This window comes from Sciurus carolinensis, chromosome X (genome assembly GCF_902686445.1).
Source record: "Sciurus carolinensis chromosome X, mSciCar1.2, whole genome shotgun sequence".
In the NCBI taxonomy this organism is placed as follows: Eukaryota; Metazoa; Chordata; class Mammalia; order Rodentia; family Sciuridae; genus Sciurus; species Sciurus carolinensis.
Window position 1 is genome coordinate 48805147 of NC_062232.1, and position 21866 is coordinate 48827012.

The window sequence follows — 21866 nt, forward strand, 5'->3', positions numbered from 1 at the left end:
TCCCAGAGATTTTGATATGATGTGTTTTTGTTCTCATTTACTTCTAAGAATTTTTTTATTTCCCTCCTGATGTCTTCTGTTATCCATTCATCGTATAATAGTGTATTATTTAGTCTCCAGGTATTGGAGAAGTTTCTGTTTTTTATTCTGTCATTTATTTCTAATTTCAATCCATTATGATCTGATAGAGTACAAGGTAGTATCTCTATCTTCTTGTATTTGCTAACAGTAGCTTTGTGGCATAAAATATGGTCTATTTTAGAGAAGGATCCATGTGCTGTTGAGAAGAAAGTGTATTCGTTCTTTGTTGGATGGTATATTCTATATATGTCTGTTAAGTCTAAATTGCTGATTGTGTTGTTGAGATCTATAGTTTCTTTATTCAATTTTTGTTTGGACGATCTATCCAGTGGTGAGAGAGGTGTGTTAAAATCGCCTAGTATGATTGTGTTGTGGTCTATTTGATTTCTGTAATTGAGAAGGATTTGTTTGACGTACGTGGATGAGCCAATGTTCGGGGCATAGATATTTATGATTGTTATGTCTTGCTGTTTTTTGCTTCCCTTAAGCAGCATGTAATGTCCTTCTTTATCCCTTCTGACTAGTTTTGGTTTGAAGTCCACATTATCTGAGATGAGGATGGATACTCCAGCTTTTTTGCTGTGTCCGTGTGCATGGTATGTTTTTCCCCATCCTTTCACCTTTAGTCTATGGGTGTCTCTTTCTATGAGATGAGTCTCTTGCAGGCAGCATATTGTTGGATTTTTCTTTTTAATCCAATCTGCCAGTCTGTGTCTTTTGATTGATGAGTTCAGGCCATTAACATTCAGGGTTATTATTGTGATATGATTTGTATTCCCAGTCAATTGACTCATTTTTATTTTCTGACATGATTTGGTTTCTCCTTTATTTGGCTATTCCTTTAGGCTAGCGCCTCCTGTTGCTGATTTGCATCGTTGTTTTTCATCTCTTCCTCATGGAATATTTTGCTGAGAATGTTCTGTAATGCTGGCTTTCTTTTTGTAAATTCCTTTAGCTTTTGTTTATCATGGAAGGATCTTATTTCATCGTCAAATTTGAAGGTAAGTTTTGCTGGGTATAAGATTCTTGGTTGGCATCCGTTTTCTTTCAGGGCTTGGTAAATGTTGTTCCAGGCCCTTCTGGCTTTTAGGGTCTGGATTGAAAAATCTGCTGATATTCTTATTGGTTTCCCTCTGAATGTAATTTGATTCTTTTCTCTCGCAGCCTTTAAAATTCTGTCTTTATTTTGTATGTTAGGTATTTTCATAATAATGTGCCTTGGTGTGGGTCTGTTGTAATTTTGTATGTTTGGAGTTCTATAAGCCTCTTGTACTTGGTTTTCCATTTCATTCTTCAGATTTGGGAAATTTTCTGATATTATTTCATTGAATAGGTTGTTCATTCCTTTGGTTTGTTTCTCTAAGCCTTCCTCAATCCCAATAATTCTTAAATTTGGCCTTTTCATGATATCCCATAATTCTTGTAGATTCTGTTCATGATTTCTTACCATCTTTTCTGTTTGGCCAACTTTGCTTTCAAGATTAAATAATTTGTCTTCAATGTCTGAGGTTCTGTCTTCCAGGTGCTCCATTCTATTGGTTATGCTTTCTATGGAGTTTTTAACTTGGTTTATTGTTTCCTTCATTTCAAGTATTTCAGTTTGTTTTTTTTTTTCAGTATCTCTAACTCTTTATTGAAATGATCTCTTGCTTCCCGTATTTGGTCTTTTAACTGTTGATTGGTGCGATCATTTAATGCCTGCATTTGCTCTTTCATCTCCTCCTTCAATGCCTGCATTTGCTCTTTCATCTCCTCATTTGCTTCCCTGATCGTTTTAATTACGTACATTCTGAACTCCCTTTCTGACATTTCTTCTGCTGTGCTGTCATTGGGTATTATTGATGTAGTATCTAGGTTTGTTTGGGACATTTTCTTCCCTTGTTTTCTCATATTGGTCAGTTGTCAGTGGGACCCTGAGATATTGCAGTTTTCCTCTATTGGCTTATAGTGTCCCGGTAGATTTCCAGTGTATCACCTCCCAGCCTTCAGTAGCCTGATGTCTTGGAGGAATCTGATAAAGCAGCGTATCCGAAGAAAACTGCCCCTAGCCCCCTACTGGTTCCACGATTTGGAACTGGCTCTGTGCTGAAATGCTCTCACTGTGGGCCTGCACCGTGCAGCTGGCCGTGTGGGAGGAGCTCACTGCCGGAGTGTGGAAGGCTACCTTGGGAAGACTCTAGCTGCCCTGCCTGGCTCCGATAAGCCACCTCTATCTGGGCCTGCCACCCGGGCCGAGCTTTACCCAGTGGGCAGACTCACCCGTGGCTCTATTTCAGTCCGAGTCTCTCAATGCCTCCCCTTCTTAACTCCTGGGTTCTGGAGCGACAGGGGGTGCAGTCTCCCTCTAGGCCGCCATCTTGGATCGCCCCGAGAAGAGAGCCTGCAGCCGGAGTGGGCAGAGCCGCCTGAAGAGGTGTCTGGCTGCCCTGCCCTGATCCCAGAGGCTGTTTGCGGATCGAGGCTCTCCGTTGGTTCGGGGGCTTGTGGCTGGTTCTATGTAGAAAGTCTCTCACTGGGCGGTCTGCTCCGAGAAGTTAGCCTTGAAAGGCACCTCCCACCGCAGGGGTCCAGACTACTTGGGGAAGTCTCTGGCTGCCCTGTCTGGACCCTGAATCTGCTTGCGTGCCAGAGTACGCTGAGCTGCACTGGCTCCGGGACTTGGAGCTTGTTCTGGTCAGAGAGGCTCTCACCAGCGGGCCAGTTCCGTTCCGAGAACCTGGAGAAGCTGGCTGTGTGGGCGGGGCCCACCGCCGGAGTGCGCAGGGCTGCCTGTGGATGACTCTAGCTGCCCTGCCTGGCTCCGATAAGCCACCTCTATCTGGGCCTGCCCCCCGGGCCGAGCTTTACCCAGTGGGCAGACTCACCCGTGGCTCCACTTCAGTCCGAGTCTCTCAATGCCTCCCCTTCTTAACTCCTGGGTTCTGGAGCGACAGGGGGTGCAGTCTCCCTCTAGGCCGCCATCTTGGATCGCCCCCTTGAGCAGAGCTTCTGCTATGCTCTACCACCTAAGTGCAAGCTACCATATCTCCATCTCCCAATTCCAATTCCTGGAGCACCCTTCCCTTAGGACCAAGCTAAATTGGTGTCCCACTCCTGAAGACCTAGACCCTTGAATTACTGGAGCAGTCATGCCCTAGCACCACAGACGGGTCAGCATCCCACCCTCCATGGATTTCAGGCAACAAGAACACCAGAACAGCTCCCATCTTCTACCAGAAATAAAGTAACATTCTGCCCAAAGGGGGCTTCAGAAGCACTCCTGAGATATGAGATGTTGCACCTCCCACCATTAAAGCTGAAGTGGTACTCCACCAATAGGAAGCCAAAGGCTTCACTCTGCATTCTGGGACTTAGTGGACAGACTACCTCATGTACTAGAGAATCAACACATTAGATGAGCTCAGCCACCTACTTTCAAGGTCAAATAGGTATCACTCCTCTGGCCTGGAACTGGGGAGTAGAATCCTCACTGCATTGGATCCAGATCCTTAGTGCACAAGCCTCAAGAGCATATTGCCATCCCTTGGGTTCTTCTTGTTGCTGTACCTGGCCTCACAGAGCCTGGGTTACTGCTGTTTTACCCCATTCCCCAGAGCCTACACTATCACTATATCCTATTGGTTCTGAATCACAATTTGGTGTTATGACCTGCTCCCCAGTTTCTGAGTCTCCTTCTCCTGAGTATCCTGTCTTCCCTAGAGCCATGCCATTGCTGTGCTGTGTACTGTGGGGACACAACCACAGCTGTATTCCAACTGCATGGGTCCAAGGTGCCTGGGTGTGCCTTAGAGCAACAGTTTCTGACTTAATAGGAGAGATGCGTCTGATATTCATGCCTTGGAGGAAAAAAAAGTCTATACCTAAATGTCAGATTGTAAAGTAGTTTTGCAAGACATTGATCCCAGGAACCTGGATTCATAGCTGTTCTGTTTACTATTACCTGGATCCCAGTACCACTGTGGCTGATTCTGATCTGTGTTAAACACAATGGCAAGAGAGATCTCCTCAGCAAAGACTCTCCACTGTGAGGAAGGGAAAAACAGAAGGATGTCGAAATTCTTGCCTTAATAATCTGTTCAAATACAATCACTGCAAAAAACTCATGCTGCCTAGGACACTGAGGCACACAAAGAACTGATGGTGACAAATTTAGAAGCTGCACATATCTACCAACCAATACAAAGGCCAGAGTCACCATATCTTTCGGAACAAGTACCCTCTGGCCTATCTACAGGTGAATATTTTCCCTTACAAAAGCTACTCTACTCTGTAGTCTGGAAAAGGTAACACCACCAGATGCACAAATATCAATACAGGGACAAAAGAAACATGAGAAAGCAAGGGAATGTGGCACCCTCAAAAGAACAGAATAATTCTCTTGTATCTGACCCCAATGAAATGGAAATTAATGAATTGACTTAGAACAAATTTGAAATAATTATATAAGGAAACTCAGCAAAATACACCAGTATAAAATAGTGAAATCAAGAAAACAATTCATTATATGAGAAATTCAAGAAAAACATCATTGAGACCCTGCGCGCTCCTGAAGCTTGGGCAGTTACTCCTTGGGGTTTGTTTCTCTTGGCTCTGAGGGCAGACCAGGGCTTCTAAGAGGAGTCCGGGCTGCGTCGGGGCGTTTTGTTTTGTTAGATTTTGTTTTTTTGAGAGAGCGAGCTAGGCGGTCAAGACCGGACCGGGAGGAAAATGTCAAACGTGCGAGTGTCTAACGGGAGCCCGAGCCTGGAGAGGATGGACGCCAAGGCAGGCTGAGCACCCTAAGCCCTCCGCCTGCAGAAACTTCTTCGGCCCTGTGAATCACGAAGAGTTAACCCGGGACTTGGAGAAGCACTGCAGAGAAATGGAAGAGGCAAGCCAGCGCAAGTGGAATTTCGATTTTCAGAACCATAAGCCCCTGGAGGGCAAATACGAATGGCAGGAGGTGGAGAAGGGCAGCTTGCCTGAGTTCTACTACAGACCCCCGCGGCCCCACAAAGGCGCTTGCAAAGTGCCGGAGCAGGAGAGCCAGGATGTCAGCGGGAACCGCCAGGCGGTGCCTTTAATTGGGTCCCAGGCAAACTCAGAGGACACGCACTTGGTAGACCAAAAGACTGACCCGTCAGACAGCCAGACTGGGTTAGCGGAGCAGTGCGCAGGAATAAGGAAGCGACCCGCAACAGATGATCCTTCTCCTCAAAAGAGCCAACAGAACAGAAGAAAATGTTTCAGACGGTTCCCCAAGTGCTGGTTCTGTGGAGCAGACGCCCAAGAAGCCGGACCTCCGAAGACGTCAAACGTAAACAGCTCGAATTAAGGATATGTTTCCTTGTTTATCAGATACATCATTGCTTGATGAAGCAAGGAAAATATACATAAAAAAATTTAAATACATATCGCTGACTCCATGGAATGGACATCCTGTATAAGCACTGAAAAGCAACAACACAATAACACTAAAATTTTAGGCACTCTTAAATGACCTGCCTCTAAAAGCGTTGGATGTAGTATTGTGCAATTAGGTTTTTCCTTATTTGCTTCATTGTACTATCTGTGTATATAGTTTTTACCTTTATGTAGCACATAAACATTGGGGAAGGGAGGGCAGGGTGGGGATGAGGAATTGGCATGGGTGGGGATGAAGAACTTGCTTCTTTTTTACAGCAAGGAGAAAAATATTTGATTTGCATAAGAGAAGCAATTTTGGGGAAGGGTTTGAATTGTTTTCTTTAAAGATGTAATGTCCCTTTCAGTGAGACTGATACTTCATTTTTAAAATCATCAAAATTTGAAAACTGGCTACAAAGAGTTGCTATTTATTTTTACATGAAGCTTATTCTTATTTGGGAGTTCTTCTGATTCCCTTATGTAGCAGCAAATGTCTTTAAATACAAAACCCTCCAAAACAGCAACAACTATTCTTCTTAGTGTCTCCAACTCCTGCCTCCCCTGCCACACCCAGTTTCCCTTAAAATTGGAATTTACCAGTTAATTATTCAGCAGTTTGGTAATCACTTCAAGTAATCGGCAAAAATCTGGGGCACTCTGTGGAGATTTCTGAATGCTCAGAACTGACCATCTGTATTTACCAAATTTGTTGAGAAAGTGTCATAGTTTTCCCTTTGAGCTGTGTAGACACAGCAAAAATAATTCAAAATCCCTAGGTATTTTTAAAGATTGATAAGTAGCTTCACACACACACACACAAAAAAATGAAATAATTAATTTAAAGCTTCTCTAATTGTTAATTTGCCCAAAGGAAAATAGTGTTTTTAAAGGAAAGTGCATGTAAAGAAAAGCACACTTGTGGAATAAGTGAAATGGATACTACATCTTTAAACAGTATTTCTTCATTGCCTGTGTAAGTGTATGAAACAAAACCATTTGAAGTGTACCTGTGTACATAACTCTGTAAAGACACTGAAAAATTATACTAACTTATTTATGTTAAAAAAAGATTTTTTTTTAATCTAGACAACATAAAAGCCAAAGTGGCATGTTTTGTGCATTTGTAAATGCTGTATTGGGTAGAATAGGTTTTCCCCTTCTTTTGTTAAATAATATGGCTATGCTTAAAAGGTTGCATACTGAGCCAAGTATAATTTTTTGTAATGTGTGAAAAAGATGCCAATTATTGTTACACATCAAGCAATCAATAAAGAAAACTTCCATAGCTATTAAACAAAAAGAAAAACATCATTATCATGAAAAACAAATTTTGGAACTAAAAATTTAATTAATAAAGGGAAAAATAGAGTTAAGAACTTAAGCAGCAGAATAGATCAAGCAAAAGAAAGAGGTTGTAAACCTGAAGATAGTTCTTTTGAAACGATTTGGTCCAATGGGGAAAAAAAAAGAGAAAAAGAATGAGAAAGAGTGTCCACAGGAGAAAAAAGAGAAAAAGAGTGGGAAAGAGTGAACACAGTCTATGGAACTTCTGGAACATCAGTAAGCAAACACATACTCATGCTATGGAAATTTCAGAAGGAAAAGACAGATAGGGACAGAAAACTTATTTAGTAAAACAATATCTAAAAACACATTTTAGTAAAACCGTCAAAAGTTAAAAGGCATAGAAAAATTTTTAAGCAGCAGGAGAAAAATATCAAGTCATATAGAATCTCTATTAGAATATCAGCAGATTTTTTCAGCAGAAGCTTTTCAGACCATGAGAAAATGGAATGATCTATTCAAAGTGCTGAAAGAAAAAAAAATTCAGCCAAACACTATGCAAAACAAAGCTGTCCTTCAGAAAGAGAAATAAATCTTAGGAAGACAAATGAATGCTGAGTGAATTCATCACAATTAGACTTGCCTTCCAAGAATTGCTTACATGGGAACTCTTCAGGCAGAAAAGAAAGATGATAATTACTACCATGAATGTATATACAAGTATGAAACTAACTTTGGAAGTCCATAGACAAGTACAGAATACTCCAATGACTATAATGATAGTGTGTAACCATACATTTCTCTAATATGAAGGTTAAAAATTAAAATGGTCAAAAGTCAATCAAACTACAATAAGGAATACAAAATATAAAAAGATATAGCATGAATAGATGTAAATTGTTTCAAGGAGGGTAAATGTCTAGAGTTTTTGTATGTGACAAGATATCAGCTTAAAATAGTAGGCTATAACTGTGAAGTGTTTTATGTTAGCCTCATGATAAACAGAATCAAAAACTGCAGCAGATATACAAATAAGCAGAAATCAAAGCATAGCACAGAGAAATTTATCTTAATCATAATGGTAGACAACAAGAGGTGAGTAGAGAAGCAAAAGACACAAAAGAAACCAATTTTATTTTAGGTTGCATTGTACATTATAATTCTACATAATAATGGGCTTCATTGTTACACATTCATACACATGCATAATATAGTTTGATCAATCTCATTCTTAAGTATCTCCTCTTTCCTTCCCCTCCTCCCTGCCCCTTAGTCCCTCCTTTTCCTGGTTTCTCTTTTATTATGTTTTGAATTAGTGTATTATAACTATATGTGAAAGTGGGATTAATTATAGTACATTCATATACAGATGTAGCATGATTTGGTTGACTTTGTTTCCCAATACTTTCCCATTCCTTCCCCTTCTTCCTCCTTTTCAATCCCCTTCCTCTATTCTGTCTTCCTTCTCTTTTTGTGAGATCCCCCTTTTATGACTTTTATTTCTCCCTAACCTCCACATATGAGAGAAACCATTCAACCATGGACTTTTTGAATCTGGCATATTTTACTTAGCATTGTATCCTTTGTTCCATCCATTTGACATAATTTCATTCCAGAAGATGAACTTGAATATAAACAGACTGCATTCTCTAATCAAACTACATGGAATTTTCATGCATTTAACAAATGAAGACCTAAATGTGAGCTGGCTCCAGAAAGCTCACGTATGTTTAATGACACACTATAGGCTGAAAGTGAAAGCAAGGATGAAGATATTCTATACAATTGATAAACAAAAGTGATCAGTTGTAAACTTAAATTTGATAAAATTAGATTTCAAATTAAAATCTGTCACAAGAAATAAAAGTCATTATTTAATGATAACATGATTAATTCACCAAGAGGACAAAATTTTAAATATATCTACACCCAACATTGGAGCAACAAAAAATATAGACAAATATTAATGAAAATCAAAGGAGAACTACCACATTCAATACCATCTTTTCAACAGTGATTAACTGGTCAGAAAATTAAGGAAGAATCACTGATTACAACTGGATCTAGTAGACATACACATAATTTTCCATTCAACAACATCATACAAATATTCTCCAGTACAAAGGGAATTTTCTTCAAGATACACCATATTTTAGAGCACAAAACTAGTCTTAAGGGTTATTTATAAGCAGGTACAGTAATTTAACTGTAAAGAAAATGTGTTTTACATATATATGTATATAGGGGGATGTTTTAAGTGAAGTTGGAGACAGACTGGTAACTGCAGATTTTAAAAGAGTGATATTTTCAGTAGTCACTGTTGTAATAAATTAACTGCAACCAAAAAAAAAAACTAGTCTTAACACATTTTAAAAGGCTGAAATCATGTCTAGTATACTTTCAGAAGTTTTATGAAACTAGCAGTCAGTAATTGGATGAATGTTGAAAAATTCACAAATAAGTGTAAATTGAAGAACACATTCCTAAAAATCCAATGTGTCCAAAAAAGAAACATGAAATTAAAAAAAAATATATATATACACATGTATATGTATGAACAAATAATGGAAGCAACATACCAATAAAAGCTATAATATGCAGAAAATACAATTCTAAGAAGTTTATAGGGATAAATGCCTGGAATTAAAAATGAAGAAAGATTGGGGCTGGGTATGAAGCTCAGAGGTAGAACATTTCCCTAATATGCATAAGGGCCTGAGTTCAATCCCCTGCATACTAAACACACACACACACACAAAAAAACCACACACACACACACACATGCCCACATAACCTAAAATCAGTAGAAGGAAATAATATAATTTGAAACAGAAATAACTGAAATGGAGAACAGAAAAATCAAAGAGTTAATGAAACTAAGTAGATTTCTTGAAAACAAGAACCTTAATTGACAAACATTAACTAGTCTAACAAAGGAAAAAAGAGAGAAGCCTCAAGTGTATAAAAATTAAAAGTAGAGAAACTACAAACACACCTCAGAAATAAAAAGAACAATAATGGACTATTATAGAACAGTTACATGCCAACAACCTAGAGGAAATGAACACACTCTAGCACAAATACAGCTAACCATGATAGAGTTTAGGAGAAACACAAAGCTTTAACAGATCATTAAAAGATAAACAGATTTAAAAAGTAACCAAAATATTTATTCCAACAATACCCGAATAAACTTTCTTTTCATCCGCTCATGGAACTTACTGCAAAGTAGATCATATATTAGACCACAAAGTGAGTCTCAGCAAAAGTTAAAAAATAAATAAGTAAATAAATAAATAAAAATATGAAATATGACCTTCAGTATTCTTAGATCATAGTGGAATGAAATTAGAAATCAACGCTTAGAAAAGAAAGGAGCTATAAAAACACAGAGATTAAATAATATACTTTTTATGATGAGTGGTTCATGGAAGAAATCAGAGAAGAAATTTTGAAATTTTTAGAATCAAATACATATAAATGCAGCAAACCAGATTTTGTGGGATACATCTTACAAAGTTCAAGGAAAAAGACATAGCTATATGATTGCCTACATAAAACAGTTAGAAAGATCTCAAATATATAACTTAATGATACATCTTAAGGTCTTAGAAAAACAAGAACAAACCAATTTTAAAACCAGTAGAAGAAATGAATTAATAAAGATCTGAGGAAAAATTAATGAAATAGACCAGAAAAGGCCAATACAAAGGACAAATAATGCATAGTTGGTTATTTAAAAAGTGAAACAAGATTGATAAATGTTTTGACAAACTATATAAAAGAAAGATGGAGAAGAACCAAATTTATAAAATTAGAGACAAGGAGGTACTAAAACAGACAGTGCTGAAATCCAGAGGACCATTAGGGATTATATTGAAAATTAATGTTCCAATAAATTGAAAATCTAAAAGAAATGGATAAATTCTATACACATATCACCTAACAGAATTAGACCTAGAGATTAATAGAAAACCTATAGTGACAAATAGCAAGCTATGAGATTGAAGCAGTTAAAAAGAGAGAGAGATTGAAGCAGTAATAAAAATCTTGCCCACAAAGAAAATCCAAGTAGTAGGCAGATTCACAGCTGAATTTTGTAAGACTTTTGAAGAATTAACTGGTATCTGTTGTACTCAAATTATTCCATGAAAGGGAAATAATGCTTCCAAATTTATTCTACAAAGCGAATATCATCCTAATTCTGAAATCAGTTTAAAATATATCAAGGAAATTACTATCATCTTTGATGAGCACAGATGCAAAAATCCTTAATAAGATACTTGCAAAATAAATTCAGCAATATGTTAGAGTGATCATACATCAAGATAAAGTTTGTTTCATTGCAGGTGTGCAAAAATTAATTTCCAACATATGGAAGTTAATAGACATATGCCACAAAATAGAGTCAAGAACAAATCACATAAATATGTATATGCAGAATAAAACCATTGACAATATTCATTATCCTGTATTAAATTAAAAAACCTAAAATGATTAGAGATAGCAGGAATGTACTTTAACATAACAAGGACTCTATGACAAACCTGAAACCAAACCTACTGACTGGGGTAAAACTGAAAGTATTGCCTCTAAATTTAGGAACAAGACAAGGATATACACTCTTGCCACCTCTATTCAATATAGTACTTGAAATTTTCACATAGCAGTTACACAGGAGAAATAAAAAAGGAATACAAATAGGAAATGAAGAAGTCAAATTATCTCTTGGCAGGTGATATGACTTATACTTAGAAAACCATGAAGGCCCCACCAGAAGACTTCTAGAGCTAATAGACAATTTCATCAGAGTAGCTGGGTACAAAATCAGCATACAAAAGTAAATAGCTTTTCTGTGCACCAGTAATGAACCCTCTGGGAAATCAGGAAATCAATTCTGTTTCCAGTAGTTTCAAAGATAGGTAGATGTGAGGGTCCTCTCTGCCATAGCCCGAGTGGAGGAGAAAAGGATTAACTGCCAGAGGAAGATGTTGGTGGTTATTCTATCTGGTACCCAAAAAACTTACTCAATGAACACACAAAAACCAGTTCTCTTTTTATAAGAGGGGGCATGACGGGTCTGGCCATACCAGCTCTGGCCTCTTACAACAACCTGGAGTTGCCCAACTCTCCTTTATTTATAATATACAGGTAAAGGGAGCAAAGGCTGGAAGGAGCTTCTTCTGTGATGAACAGGATAGGGTGGAGTTAGGGGAGCCATTCTCTTAGGGGGAAAATTCCAGAAGGAGACAGGGAACCACTCCCATGCAGCGCCACATGCTTCCCGGCAGTTCCTAGAAGCCAAATCTCTGTGTCACATGGCTCATTCTAGTCTCATTCTGCTAAATAAGGACGGCTTCCCACAGGTAGATAAAGAAAAAAATACCTAGAAATAAACAATGCAGGAAATGAAGGACTTCCAGAAGCAAAATGACAGAATGCTGAGAAAATAAATGGAATAAGACACTAGAAGATCAAAAGACTCATATTCATGTATAGGAAGAATTAATATTGTTAAAATGGCCATAACACCAAAAGCAATATTCAGATTCAGTGAATTCCCGCCCAAATACCAATGATATTCTTCATAGAAGTAGTAGAAAAATTCTAAAATTCATATGGAATTAAGAAAGATCTGGAATAGCCAAAGCATTTCTGAACAAAAAGAGTAATACTGAAGGAATAACAATATCCAATTTTAAATTATTCTACAGACCTTTATTATAAAAAACTGCATGGTATTGGTCTAAAAGAAGACATGTAGATCACTGGAATAGAATACTAGACACAGGGAGAAACCCTTATGGATATAGTATTTGGATCCTTGAAAAATATACCGAATATGTACTTCGAAAAAAAGAATTTTTAACAAATGCTTCTGGGAAAATGGGATATCCATATATGCAAGAATGAAACTATATCCCTGTGCTGCCCTGCACAAAAGTTACCACATGGATGAAAGACCTAGGAATTGGTTGAGAATCTTTGCAAAATCTAGGAGAAAACAGGGGCAACAATCCTACATATAGGCTCAAGCACTGACTTACCCAAAATGATTGAGCTAAAGCTCAGGAATTAGCACCAAGAATTAATAATTGGAATGGCATCAAATTAAAAAGCTCTGCACAGCAAAGGAAAACACATGAAGACAGAGCCTTCAGAATAGGAGAAAATCTTTGCCAGCTATTCTTCTGACAGGGAATTAATTTATATAATTTATAAGAACTAATCATAACACTATAAAAACAAATTCCTAATCGATAAATGGACAAATGAAGTACACAGACATTTGTTAAAAGAAGAAATACAAATAGCCAACAAATATTTTGAAATATTTTTCAACATTTTTATCAATTAGGGAAATGTAAATCAAAACTGCACTGATATTTCACCTCACTCCGGTTAACAGCAGTCATCAACAATACAAATAACAAGTTCAAAGCCAGCCTCAGCAAAAGCGAGATGCTAAGCAACTCAGTGAGACTCTGTTTCTAAATAAAATACAAAATAAGGCTGGGGATGTGACTCAGTAGTCAAGTGCCCCTGAGTTGAATCCCCAGTACCCACCCAATAAAAAGAATGCAAATGACAAATGCTAGTGAGGATGTGGAAGAAATGGAACAATTATACTGTTGGTGGGATTATAAAATAGTACAGCCACTGCAGAAATCAGTATAGAAGTTTCTTGAGAGACTTGGAATGGTACCATACGACCCAGCTATACCACTCCTTGTTATTTATCCAAATGAATTAAAGTAAGAATACTATTGCAATACATGCATACCTGTATTTGTAGTAGCACAATTCACAATGTCTTAATTATGGAACCAGTACAGGTGTCCATCAATAGATAAATGATAAAGAAAATGTAGTTTTTATACACAAAATGAATTTTTTTGTGGGAAAATGAATGGAACTAGAGAACATGATGTTAAGTGAAATAAGTCAGACTCCAAAAACTCCAAGGCCATGTGTTTCCTTATATGTGGATTCTAAGGAGAAAATGGAAGGAAAGGGCATCTCAGGAAAAAGAAGAGAGACCAGTAGAGTAGAGGTTGAAGGGAATTAGAGGGAAGAGAAAGATAAATGGGAGGTACTGGGGAATGAATTGACCAAATTATATTATAACCATGCACAGATTTGTCACAATGAATCCCACTATTGTGTATAATTATAACACATCAATAAAAATTTTAAAATTAAACAACTATTTTAAAACTCTTAGAACTATTAAGTGAATTCATCAAAGTGCATGATACAAAAATCATACAAAAACCAGTAGCATTGCTGTATACAAATAACAATCTCATTGAAAATAAAGATAATCCTACTTATGGTAGCATAAATAAATGCTTGGGAATAAGTTAAACCAAGAAAATGATAGTTTGAGACACCAAAATCCATAAATATTGATGATGAATTTGAAGATGATGCAAACAGAAACATACCCATGTTCATGCATTGGAAGAATTAATATTGTTAAAGTGTCCATACTATCCAAAACACTAGAGACATTCAGTGCAATACTTATCAAATCCCTGTGATGTTCTTCATTAGAATACATAATACAATCCAAAATTTTCTATGGAAACATAGAAGACTCCAAATGACCAAAACAGTCCTGAGAAAGAAGAGTGAAATTTCAGGTGGTCATTCTTCCTTGATTTCCAATTATATTTTGAAGCTGTAGTAATCAGTATAGTATATTACTGGCATAAAGCCAGAAACATAGGCCAAGGAAACAGAATGGGGACACAGAAATAAATCCAAACACATATGGTAAACTAAATTTCAACAAAGACTTCAAGAGGGCATTTTGCAATAGTCCTGAATAAGGTCTTCCTTGCTGTTTTTAACATGAATAATTCTATTATCTAGTAAACCTTTGCCCAAACCAAGGTTAAAAAGATTAGATGTTTTATAGTTTTTTAAATTAAGCAATGATCCATTTTGTGTCACTTTTTCATATAGTGTGAAGTGTGAACCCATGTTCACTTGTTTGTATTTCAATATCCCATTGTTTCAGTATCTCTTGTTGAAAGGGCTATCCTTATTGTCTAAATACTTTGTTAAAAGTCAGTTATCTACAGGGCTGGGGACAGCTTATTTGTAGAGCACTTGTATAGCATGTGCAAGGGGGAGGGCATGATCACGAGCAACACACACACACACACATACACACACACACTAATCAGTTGTCAACATGAGTTTAGTTCTGTATTCTCTATCCTTTTCCATTGATTTATTTTTGCTCCTTACTTTTTGTGTATTTATATGTCCTTTGAAAAATTTTTGTATTTGCCCTAGGATTTATTATATATGTCCTTAATCACTCTCTACCCCAAATGATATGCTACTTCAAATATAGTATGAGAACCAAATAATAGAATACTTTCAGTTTTTACCTTCCATTGTTTGTGCAGTTGTTTGTTGTCTTGTTTTATTTATATAGATATTATAAACCCATAATGCACTTCTACTGTGTATGCTTCATATAATCAGTTTTATGAAAGAATGACTAAAAACAATTTAAAAAATATTTTGCATTTATCTACATTTAATTATTTCTTGAGATTTCCACTTCTTTGTTTATATATTGGTTTCTCTCTGGTATTATGTTCCATTTGACTGAAGAAATGTTTTATATTTCATTATATAGAAGTTAGTACAGGTCTACTAGTGATGAATTATTTAAATTTCATTGTCTGGAAATGTTATTGTTGACCCACTTTTTTTTATTGTAAACAAATGGGATACATGTTGTTTCTCTGTTTGTACATGGAGTAAAGGCATACCATTTGTGTAATCATAAATTTACATAGGGTAATGTTGTTTGATTCATTCTGTTATTTTTTCCTTCCCCCCCACCCCTCCCAGCCCTCTTTTCCCTCTATACAGTTCTTCCTTCCTCCATTCTTGCCCCCCTCCCACTTTTAAAATATATTTTTGCTGGGTGTGAAATTCTGGGTTGAGTTATTTTTTTTTCTTTCCAGTGGTTCCTTTTACTCATTTATTTTTATTGAAATATAAAATAATTTCACTTTTAATTGAGAGTTACCATTTTTGAAGTGTACTGTTCAGTTATTTTAGCATATTCACAGAGTTGTGCAGTAGTCACCATCAGAATGTTTTCACCACCCCCCAAAAAATCTCATATCCATTAGTACTCACTCTCCATTTCCCCTTTATCCACCTCCTGTCAGCCATTAATCTACATTGTTTCCATGGATTTCCCTGCTCTGGACATTTCATATAAATTAAAGCATAGTATATGACTATTTCTCTCTGACTTCTTTAATTAGCTGATTCAAGATTAATCCATGTTTTATCATGTGTTATTCTATGCCACTCTACTTTATCATGGCCACTCTATGGATATACCACATTCATTTATTTGTTCCTCAGTTGAAACACATTAGCATTGTTCCTAATTTCTGGTTAATATGTGTAGTGTTTTGAAGATTTGGGTATAAATTTTTGTATGAACATGTGTTTTCAGTTCTATCAGGTTTATGTTTATGGGTGAAATTGCTGAGTCATATGGTAACTTTTATGCTTAATTGCCAAAGTTCTGCCAAAATGTTTTGTTTTAATTCAACTATTTTACATCCCTACCAGCAATGTATGATATTTGCAATTTCTCCACGTTCTCACCAACACTCTTTCCTGGGTGTGAATTGGCAACATGTTGTGTGCTTTTTAAATTGAAGTTAAATTCGTACAACAAAAACTAACCACTGTAAACAAGTCTATTAGATGTATATGCTACAAGTTGCTCATCTACTCACACACTGATGAACATTTGGGTTGTTTCCACCCTCTAGTTATTTTAAATATTGCTGCTATGAACATGCATGTCAATGTATTTGTTTGAGTACCAATTTATACTTCTTTGTGTATATACCTAAGAGTGGAATTTCTTGTTCCCGTGGTAATTTTATATTTAATGTTTTGTGGAACCACCAAATTGTTTTCTTTTTTATTTGTTCTTTATAGTTATAAATGACAGTAGAGTCTATTTTGACATATGTATACCAACATGGAGTATATCTTATTCAAATTAGGATCCCAGTCTTGTGGATGTACATGATGTTGAGATTCACTCTGGTTCCAAATTGTTTCCTTTGGTAACTGAAACATTTTATATTCCCATGAACAATGTATGAGGGCTTCAGCTTCTACACATTTATATTCACATAGAATTGACTCTTTAAAGTGACAACCACTACCCAAAACAGAAGCACCATCTTAATTATTGTGAGGAGAATGATTTTCTTTTCCATAAAGAAGCACTTTCTGTTAAAACTGTTTTTCTAAAGTATCCAAATCATTATTACAACCCTTTTATCAGATAGCATTGAACATTTTACCTATCAAAAATTGTTTATTTTTTTTGTTAGCCACCTTTGAATTTTACCTAATTTTCCCAGTTATTTTTAGCAATAATATTGTAGAAGATAGATTTCTGTTCTATCATACTATTATCATGTGTTAATAGACCAATAAGTAACAGACCAATAAGTAGGTATATGTTCTCCTTTTTTTCAAAACATGCATTAATGTGATTACAATTAGTATAATTAATCAAATATTTTACTTAGAATAAATGATTTGATTTTGAAATTTGTGAATATTATTTTTAAGTTAGTGATGACCTATACTTAAAATACACATATATTCCCCTCACTTCCGTTTTGTGCTTCTGTTTGCATATCTTGCTCCCACTGAATTTTCTGTAAGTAAAGAATATGTACTGCCATCAACTTGCCTTTCCTAGGCTATCCTTCCAGGTACTCTTTCTTTATTCATTCCAAAACTCCTGAAATCTGACCTTCTCTAAAGAATTTTATCCTTTGATTTTTTTTATTAGAATGTGAACTATGACATACGTATAAACTACAAAAGTATACATGTACAGTTTAATAACAATTAAGTGAACACCTGTTTATCCTCTACTTCAGCCAAGAAACATAAAGACATCCTTTTTATTTATGTATTACAATTATGCATAATAGCAGGATTCATTATGCCGTATTCATACATACATACATATAATTTGGTCAGTCTCATTTCCAATTCCCTTTCTTTTTGCTCCCTTTATCCCTCTACCTTCTGGTAAAAACATCTTTCCTAAATGCTGAATAGGTAATACATTTAGCCAGGTCTCCTTATTTCTAAGCTTATAAGCACTCCTATCATGACCAGTATTCACATACACTGCTGTTTTACCACTAACATAATGTTAAAATATTGTTTAGTCACTTCTTGCATGCCTTGTGAAACTTTGTTTACTTGCACTAGTCTGTTAGTGAAGAATGCTTATTGTTCCAAATTGTGGGAGTTCTGGTGCTGACAATTCACAGTGGGATGTGAATATAGGATTTGGAAATAGAAGCTGCAGAGTTGGAATCCTGGAACAGCAGTACCTCTGTGAGCATATTTAGAGGCACAGTGATGGAATGTGGAAGCAGTGGCAATTATTGATGGAAAAAATGAAATAAAGACCTAAAGAATCCAGTTTATAAATATAGAATTAACTTTACATCATTACGATAGAATACATTATATATACACAGGTACCAGTAAGTGTTTACAAGTCTGTAGCAATCTATAGATTACATATAACTTTTACATCAAATTATATGGAATTATAATTGTTATGCATCATCCTACTTTTGGTGAATGGCAAGTGTTCAACACATCAGTGGTTGCATTGGTTTAATCTAATGTCTTTCATAATTTTTATCAGGTTTTTTCTGGCATTTCATTCTTTATAATTATTTTTCAGTACAACCTATAGTTGCCCTGGACTTGTATTTAGCCCCTGTGATTAGTCACATCATTCAAATTGCCTTAGTAATATCAGATTAAGTTTCCCACACCATTCATATTAATCATACTCATTTAGTCCAGGTATTTGAATGAGAGAATATCTGTGTTCAGTTGTGTTCTGGTGAAAAACTAAAAGCAAGACACAAAATTATTAAAGAAATACTAAAGAGATAAAAGGAATCTGAAAAGCTATTGAAGAGTTTAAGCAGGGGAGTGACACCTTCAAGATTATTTTAGCAGGACCATTCTGCAGAACTGAGATTGAATGGAAAGGAGAAAAGATTACAGACCAGGTGACCAATTGAACATTTACTAGTATTAAAAGGAAATATTCCTTAGGCCAATTATGTCAGACATACCACAGAGTTTATTTAAACAAAGATAAACAAAACAAAATAAACGAAATTGTGAATCAGGTAACTCCCATAACTAGTAAGAACTCTAACTAGTGTGTGATATAACAGCATTTATAGAAACAAGAAGACTTAGAAAACATCTTCATTGGCTGTATCTTAGTCAATCTACTCATTGGTTGTTTACAACTATAACCTTCAATTGTTACCAGTTTGGCAGGTTGGATCCCATAGACAATAACAACACTTTGCTTTATACATAGTAATGTTTATTTTAGCAATAAAGTGAAAGCAAAAATGGAGAGAAAGCGAGAATGAGAGAGTTAGAGAAAGAAAAAAGAGAGAGAGAGAAAGAAAGAAAGAAGAAAGAAAAGAAAGAAAGAAAGAAAGAAAGAAAGAAAGAAAGAAAGAAAGAAAGAAAGAAAGAAAGAAAGAGAAAGAAAAGAAAAGAAAGAGGTGAGATGAGATGAGATGAGATGAGATGAAATCATATCAGTTGATCTGGGGAACACATACTCTGGTGAGTCCCAGGACAGTTATTCACGGTCCCAACTGTGAAGTCCCAGGCAGAACGTCCTCTTCACAAGTGAAACTCCAAAGTAGTGCTCTTTAAATACGAGTTGGAACAAAGAAGTCACAGTTCCAACAGCCTGCATGAGTTAGTGTTTTACCTCATTCCCCCAAAGGAGTAGCTGGATCTCCAAAGGGAAGGAGTATTTTCCTTGAGATAAGTAAACTAACTGAGTTCCTGTAAATGAGTCAAACTTACAGAGAAGTCAGCATTCTTTAGATGCTCTACCAAGAACGTTCAGAGTTCACTGCAGGCACATAAAAAGGGAAGATCTTCAATTTTTTCCTAATCCCCTTACTCAAACCTTAAGATCTTATGTGTTCATTGTGGAGGTTGTGAAAAACTTGGGGGTCAACTTTTATACCAGTAAAACATCTATTAGCCTGTTTTCACTGTTTATACCATTATTTTTTGAGTATGTATTTTATATTGGCTTAATTGATACTGATTATGTACTAACAAATCTTTATAGTGCTTTGATTAAGGATATCTAAGCTTGTAAAATTACACACCTGTGGGGGTAAGGGTAATTGGGGATCCAAGTCAAAGTACATTATCCACTTGGTCAGGGAAAGTTAAAAAACATCACCCTGCCAATGGAGAACCTCTAGGTATTCAATGCACTCAGTAAAAGGAACAACTTGATTAAGAAAGTTTAAGTCAGTTTGATTATTAGTAGCTTAACATGTTGAGGAATTACTTCATAGAGCATAGAAAAGTTATATAAAGGATACAGAATAAGGTCATATAAGTTAGAGAAATGGGTAAGCAGTCAGGGTTCCATCTGACTACTTAACCATCCACATACACATCTTTGATCACAAATAACAGTCACATTGGTTTCATGTATGTGAGTATCAATTAAATAAGGCAAAGCAAATAAAATGAAAGGTATAACATGAAAATTATATAAATGTATTAAAGTATACATTATTAAAGTGTTCATATTTTCCAGAGAACAAACAGTCCAGTTAAACAGCATGTTAAAATTAGTATCTGTATTCAAATTAGCCAAAGTATATTGATTGAACAAGGTCAGGAATTGCTTATCATAATCAAGAGCATTTGGTGAGGGAGAATCATCATGGGCAGACATTGAGCATTAATAGTTTTTTTTTAACACATATTTGGTTTTATTTATCATTGCCAGCAATTACATTCCTGCTCATCTTCCATCTTTTTCTATTTGTTCTAGTTAGTTATACATGGCAGTAGAATGCATTTTAACATATCATACATAAATAGATTATAACTTCTCATTCTTCTGGTTGTGCATGATATAGAAATTGTTAAGTCTTAAGCTACATCTTTTTCAGCACTATAAAGTCTGCCTGTCAAACTCGCAAGGTCTATTGAATTTCCTATGCTCAAACCAATTTCACCTCTACCAACTAAAGTGTCATACCATGCTCTTTTCCCTGATTATATTGTTTTAAAATAAGGAAAGTCAAAATAAAATTCAATATATATTTTGATAATTTTGAATTTCATTTACACAATATTTTGGAATTCTATTTGAGGAGGTTTGACATCAGGTTGAGCTTGTAATGCTTTAATGTAATCTCCCCACCATGTTTGGTTATCAATTCGGATTGTGTTGACACAAAATCTTACTTCAGAGGTATTAAGTATATTACTGAAATTATATCCTGGGTTGGTATAATTTCATTTATATTCTCTTTTAAAAGTCAATATTTGTTTTTGGGAATTACTATGTGGGACTAGTGCAGACATTATATTTGCAGTAAGATTGACAGAGGCAGAAACCTGGAGTGGTATATTCATCCTAGTAATAAAATGTCTGCCATATATATTTGAGAAGCCTATTCAATATTTCATATTATGTCCAGTGAAAACGAAGTTCATAGTATAACATTCATTGTAAGTATTACACATGAAATTATCCTATCTTCAGATTATGGTATTGTTTCTCTATCCCATGTGAATTTCATTATAATTTCTATTCAAGCAAAATGTACCAGGGTTACCTGTTGACTGAATAAGTTATGTTGAATGAGAATTAACCTTTTTGTGGAGTTTTATGCTCAGATTCCATGTATACACTGTAGTCCAAGTCCCCAGGAGAAAGATTCCCACAACATATTTCTATTCATGAAAAAAAAGATTAGTAAGAATAATTTCTAACTCATTTTTACCAGTATAAATTACCACAAATGTACTATTTTCCCCTCTGCTATGACCTCCATAACCATACGTGTATCATTAACACATTCTTTACCCATATTTTGGCTCCTATTTTAGTATTAGTTGATCCAAACCCTCCCATGTGGGTGTTGTCATCAGGAGTATCAGAGAGTTGCTCCCAATCTCCATTTTTAAATAGCATGATTAGTAATTAA

General features: G+C 35.8%; 1 protein-coding gene and 1 pseudogene across 5 annotated transcripts in view; both read left to right on the top strand.

Annotated features, from left to right (window-relative positions):
• Zc3h12b (zinc finger CCCH-type containing 12B) overlaps positions 1-21866 on the top strand; it is a 353709-nt gene that overhangs the window by 124473 nt on the left and 207370 nt on the right. The gene's annotated exons all lie outside the window — the stretch shown is intronic.
• Positions 4789-5680, top strand: LOC124971766 (cyclin-dependent kinase inhibitor 1B-like; annotated as a pseudogene).